Here is a 6843-nt window from a genome sequence, read left to right on the forward strand (position 1 = left end):
AATGTGCGAGTCGCAAATTGCATGCCTCATGCATATCAATGAAGCTTCCACATTTTGTGACCCCATCAGAATGGCCAGCAGCTCCAGGGATGGTGGCCTGCTCAGGTCCACAGACCACCATGTCTGGGACAGCTTTTAAATACAGCCAGTTTTCCTTAAAGGAAAAAAAGATGCATTTTAAAAATAAACAATTGGTTTCATTTTTTTTAAGGGCAGGCAGTGGTCCCTGGGATCCCTGCCTGGCCTTTAAACATATTTTGGGAGCCACTCAACAAGGGGAAGGGGTCCTTGGACCACTTCCCGTTTGAGAGTGGTTTTACCACCCTTCTGTGAATGGTGGTAAACTGAGACTGTTTTACGACCGCAATGGAGGTTGCAAAACAGTCATACATAGCTTCAGCAGTCACTATTAGGAAGGGATACCCTTGGAATACCCCTTCCTAATAGCAAGTCGCTACTCCTATTTATCAGGTTGCAAATTGATTTGCGACTCACAAAATAGGATTAGTACATAGGCCACCCGCTTTTTGCAGTCCCAAACAGGTCTAAAACACATTTGCTCCCTGAAAAAACATAAGTGCATCTGGCCCTAAAGCATTAAGACATTCCACTAAACCATGTTTTGCATCTCCTACAGATGAGCATACACCTAATTGTTCAAACAATGATTTAAGGCAACTAGGCATGGGTGGAGGGGGGAACTCCAGGATTTGACTGCAGTGGATGATTATACCTCTGGGAGGACTGGCTACGCTATATATGTTTTGAGCATCCGTGGATATAGAGGGTGGTGTGGATAGATGCCCATGCCTGGTATATGTGTGCAAGGTACGGAGCAAGCTGTCTGAGCTTTGTTTGAGGAAGGAGATTGGAGAGAGTTGGGGAGTGTTTCTCGCTGGAGTACATCTGACAGGCTTGCTTGTACAAGTTTCCTTTGTTGATGTACCTTGTGTTTAATGCTGAAAATGCCAATAAACAGATTCTAAATAAAAAAAATTAAAAACAGGAACAGTACATGAAGTGCAATAGTGTGTTTGAGTCCACGTATGAAGGTGGAGTACATAAACCTTGGGAGTGGCACACAAAGGACAAACGTTAAGCAGAGTAGAAACACAAGACTCTGGGCCTGTTGTGTCCCCGAGGGTCCGCCCCCGAGGTCCGGAGGGACGGACAAGTTGGTCATGTGACCGCCCTATAATAAAAAGAGGTCGAGCACGTGAGAGGGCGTTCAGAGACACGCGCCGACCGACCAAGCAACCTTATTTCCCAGTGTCCGGCTGAGTTTATTCTAGGGCCACGTGTTAGGCCTAGCTAGGGTTAGATGCCCCTTGAGTATAGATCACCCGACACAACAATTGGCGACGAGGGTGGTGATCGATTCCCCGCTCGGGGTGCGTGTGTGTGTCCCTGGTGAGGTGAGGCGGCTGCGGGCACTTCCACGTGTCCGCGGTGCTCGTGCCGTGCCCCCACACACCCCCCGCTCTGCCTGCCTGGAGGAAATACTCTGATCCCTGGCTCTCTTCAGGTGAGCAGCGCTGGCCTGCATCTATCTGCAGCGCGCAGGAGCGTGATTGGTTGCGCGAGGGGTGTCCGGCAATCCGGCTGCCGCTGGAATACATCCCAGCCGCCCACGGACATCCTCCCGGGCGTCCAAAGCGATGGCTAACATTCCGCCCATTGAGCCGTTTGTGGTGGAAGGTGCGCCGTCCACTCTAGCACCGAAATGGAAAGAGTGGGTGGACAGGCTATTTATATTCTTTGAGGCCACCAAGGTCCATAAGGAACAGAAGCGTGCCATGATCCTCCATCTGGGTGGCAAGGACATTCATTCCATCGCCCGCACCCTTACGGAAGCCACTCCTAAAACCCACCACACGCTCATAAATGCACTCAATGCGCACTTTGAACCCATGGCCAACCAAGACTATGAACGGTTCATCTTCAGACAAGCGCGGCAACTACCAGAGGAATCACTGGACGCCTATCACTCTCGGTTGAAGAAACTGGCACTAACGTGTGGATTTCAGGATGTCACGGAGGAAATTAGAGGCCAGATCATTCAGGGGTGCGCTTCTGCTAAACTGCGCGAGAGAATACTAGAGGAGTCGGGAAAACCCCTCCCAGACATTCTCACGCTGGGCCGCACGAAGGAGCTGTCCAAGGCCAGGGCAGCCCACATGGAAGCAGCTCTGCAGGCCAATATGAAAGTGGAACCGGTGAACAAACTGCAGGTCCGCCCACAGCCCAAATGGGTGAAGAGAACAACAACTCCGCAGGGCGGAGCCTCGGCGCAATCATGTGGTTACTGCGGAGGCCCGAGACACCCGGCGCCAGAATGTCCAGCACGGGGCAAGATATGCTCCGGGTGCGGGAAAATGAACCATTTTGAAAAGGTGTGTCGGTCCAAAAGGTTCAGCAAGCCCCGCCAGACAGTACACGCGGTGGCGGAGCCTGAAGGCGCGGAAGGAGGCCCCAGCAACAGCGACATGGACGACGACGAGGAGGAAAGGTCCCCACACAAGGTGCACATGATCGGCACAGCCACCCGACGCACAATGACACTACCACAGTGCGCAATACAAGTGGCTGATCAGGACATCATGGCGACGGTGGACACGGGCGCCTCAATAAATCTGATGAGTGCGTCCCTCTATGGAGACATGGCTACTCCACCCGGCCTCCGCCCCACTCCGATCACCGTTTTCGCCTACGGCCAGGACGTGCCCCTCCGTATTCGAGGAAAGTTCAAAGCAGCAGTCCGGCACGGAGATAAGATCACGCGTGCCAACATCTTCGTGTCGGAGGAAGGCCAAGGTATGCTCCTGAGTTGCCGGACGGCAGAAGACCTGGGAGTGGTCTCCTTTGCATTTGGGGTGCACGAGGAATCAGTGCAGCAACTGATCGCAGACTTTTCGGACCTGTTCGAAGGGATTGGCCGATTCAAGGGCCGGGAAATACACCTGCATGTGGACCCCACTGTCCAACCGGTGGCCCTGCGACACCGGCGGGTCGCGTTTCATCTGAGGCCACTGGTTGAAGAAGAGCTACAGAAGTTGGAAACAGCGGGCATCATTGAAAAGGTGTCCGGACCCACTCCCTGGGTATCGCCCATCGTGGTCACTCGGAAACCCAAGCAGCCGGGAGCGGTCCGGATATGCGTGGACATGCGCCTCCCCAATGCGGCCATCAAAAGGGAAAGACACATCACCCCTACGATCGATGACCTAATCGGAGAGATGGCTGGGGCCCGGTGGTTTTCCAAGTTGGACCTCAGGGCGGGGTACCATCAACTCGTGCTGGATAAAGAGTCCCGGAACATCACGACGTTCTCCACTCACATCGGACTGCGCAGGTATACCCGACTGAGCTTCGGGATCTCCAGTGCTGCCGAAGTGTTCCAGAACGTCATCCAAGAGCTCATCACTGGTATACCGGGGGTGATCAATGTCAGTGACGATATCATGGTGCACGCAAGGACGATTCCCGAGCACAACCAACGCTTGGCACAGGTGTTCCGCAGACTCCGCAGCGCTGGACTTACTCTGCACCGAGACAAATGCGAGTTCCTTCAGACCAAGCTGGGGTTCTTCGGCTACGTATTCTCGGCCGATGGCGTTAATCCTGACCCGGACAAGGTCAAAGACATCAAAGATGCACCTCCGCCCACGACGGTCACGGAAGTCCGAAGCTTCCTCGGGATGGTGAACTACTGTGGTCGCTTCATAAGAGACCTAGCCAACCTGACCCTCCCTTTACGTGAGCTAACTAAAGACTCCACGCCATGGAACTGGGGACCGGAGCAGGAGAGAGCGTTCCAAGCCATCAAGAGTGCGCTGTCCAGCAACACCACGCTGGCGTTCTTTGACCCCAGACATTTCACTCTCATTGCAGTAGATGCTGGACCGGCGGGATTGGGGGCTGTCCTGATGCAGAGAGCCCGAGACGAAATAGACTGGGCCCCCGTCGCTTTTGCCAGCCGGTCCCTCACGGACACCGAACAAAGGTACTCCCAAATTGAAAAGGAAGCCATCGCGATTCATTGGGGATGCCGGCACTTCCACCTGTATGTATATGGCAAACCCTTCACAGTAGTAACGGATCACAAGCCACTGCTGTCGCTGTTCTCAGGCACCTCATCCAAACCACCCCCCAGAATCGAAAAGTGGATTTTGCAATTACAGGAGTACAACTGTACCATTGAGTACCAGCCAGGGGCAAAGAATCCGGCGGATTATCTGTCACGACACCCCCGGGCGGCCACCCCAGAGGAGATGGAGGAAGCTGAAGAGACGGAGGCTTATGTGCGATGGGTCGTGGCCAGATCATGCCCGCGCCCCATATCCCTGGAAGAAGTGGTGGGCGCCACGGCTCAGGACGCCTGCATACAGCGGGCCAAAGATCTGCTCCGGACAGCCACCTGGCAGAAAGCTAAGGAGAGCTGGAAGGTACTCACCCCCGAGGCCCAGAAAATCATGGACGGTCTGTACCACGTGAGGGCTGAACTGAACGAAGACGAGGCGGGGTGCCTCCTGCGAGGGCATCGTCTGGTGATCCCGACGGCTTTGACGAGCCGAGTAGTTCAGCTGGCGCATGTAGGGCACCAGGGAATGGTTAAAACAAAGGCCCGGCTGCGGACCAAGGTGTGGTTCCCGCTAATGGACGACATGGTGGAAACTGCGGTGCGCACATGCACGGCCTGCCAAACCACAGGTGACAGCCCCCGCGAAGCACACATAATCGTGGAACCCAGGCCCCGAGGCCCCTGGGAAAGGGTCAGCATGGACTTTGGCAGCCTTCCGGATGGACGGCACACGCTAGTGATGATCGATGATCACTCCAAGTACCCGGAAGTCGAAATCATCACCAGCACCAGTGCCGACTGTGTGATTCCCAAGATGGAGAAAATCATTGCCACGCACGGAGCCATGAAAGAACTCAGAACGGACAATGGACCGCCATTTCAAGGCCAAGACTTTGCAGCCTATCTCTCATCCCTAGGAACTCGCCACAGGCGTATCACCCCAAGGTGGCCTCAGGCCAACGGAGAGGCCGAGCGGTTCATGAGGACATTAAACAAAGTAATCCGCATTGCACATGATAAGGGACAGTCCGTGGAGATGGCCATTTTCACCTTTCTCCGTAGCTACCGCCAGACCCCTCACTCTACAACGGGGGTAGCTCCTGCACACCTTCTCCTAGGGCGGGTAATAACGGACTCCATTCCTCATCATCCCCAGTGGGCACCTGAACTGATAAAGGAACAGACTGTAGAAATGAGGAGGCGGGCCGCTTATGATCAGATCAGCAAGAAACGGAGAGCTGTGGCTCCCCATCTCAAAAGAGGTGACCTAGTGCTCATAAAAAATCGGGCCACTGGGGGAAAATTCAAACTCAGCTATGAAAGACGACCATGGCGAGTCAGTGGTGTGAAGGGCACCCGCATCACAGCTACTCGAGGACGAGACAAGGTAACTCGCAACGTATCTCATTTCAAACTCTACCACCCGGCGAGCAGTGAGCCAAGGCGCCAGCAAGGCGACAGAGAAACCGAAACTGCAACTATGTCATCGCCTGGTGAACCAACATCCCAGCACGAGGTCCGGCCACGTGCCGAGCAGCCGGGTCCTGGTGAGGATGTGGGAGGAGATTCGGAGGCCCTGGATGAGGCCCCAGATCCGGAGGGGGCCGACAATGAGGCGCCAAGCCAAGAGGTGGAGACTGGAACAGAGCCGATGACTCAGCGAGGGTCCCAGCGCCAGCTACGTGCTAACCCCACCCCCTCCAGCTGGCTGAGAGACTACTTTACGTAAGACTGTTCTAATTTATACGTATGCCCGCCATGTTTGAACTAAATGCGCTAGCATTTGTGAAAGACGCTGAAGGTATTAGTCTCAATGCTAATGAGACAGTGGGCTCGATCAGACCATGTTTGCAATGTTGCAGTATGTTTTTGGTTTTGTTGTTTTTCTTGTTTTAGGAGGAATGTTGTGTCCCCGAGGGTCCGCCCCCGAGGTCCGGAGGGACGGACAAGTTGGTCATGTGACCGCCCTATAATAAAAAGAGGTCGAGCACGTGAGAGGGCGTTCAGAGACACGCGCCGACCGACCAAGCAACCTTATTTCCCAGTGTCCGGCTGAGTTTATTCTAGGGCCACGTGTTAGGCCTAGCTAGGGTTAGATGCCCCTTGAGTATAGATCACCCGACACAACAGGGCCTAGAAAGCTGGCTAGTCAACCAAGTGCTGGATTACCATGAATTGGTCAGAGGAGAACCAAAGTTGTTCATAAAAATAAATTGGTGCACAGAGTGTGCTCACAAGCCTGAGCCAACACAGTCACAGTCTCCTTCACACATGCAGGGACAGATTGGCAGTTCGAAGGACGGAGCAGATGTCTGCATACACCAGAGTCCGCAAAATTGATCTTTCAGCTGCCCAAGTCTTGAAATTAGTGGAAAAGGGCTCTCTAGAAGCTGGCTGGGGACATATAAGCTGGGAAAGGGCAGCAGAGGAGACAGGGACTTTGCTTTCTTCCCTCAAAGAGGATGTGGTAGCGCTTGGCTCCACACTCCGCTTACTGTCTTGCATCAAGGGCGTCTCTGCTACCAAATAAGCTGCTGCAGTGTATATGTTTGCAAACCCAATTACCTCTCACAAACTAATGCTCACAACTGGTTACATAATCAAGTAACTGCAAGTATAGTTCACAAAACTTTACTGTACGCTTTAAATGAAGATTGGCACAAAATTTGCAATATGAACTTGGCATGTCTAAGAGTGGGGGCATATGGTAAGAGATCAGAGGGAAGGTCTATCCCTCATGAAACCTTTGGTTAAACATTCTC

The sequence above is a fragment of the Lissotriton vulgaris genome, chromosome 2_1, assembly GCF_964263255.1.
Source record: "Lissotriton vulgaris chromosome 2_1, aLisVul1.2, whole genome shotgun sequence".
Lineage (NCBI taxonomy): Eukaryota > Metazoa > Chordata > Amphibia > Caudata > Salamandridae > Lissotriton > Lissotriton vulgaris.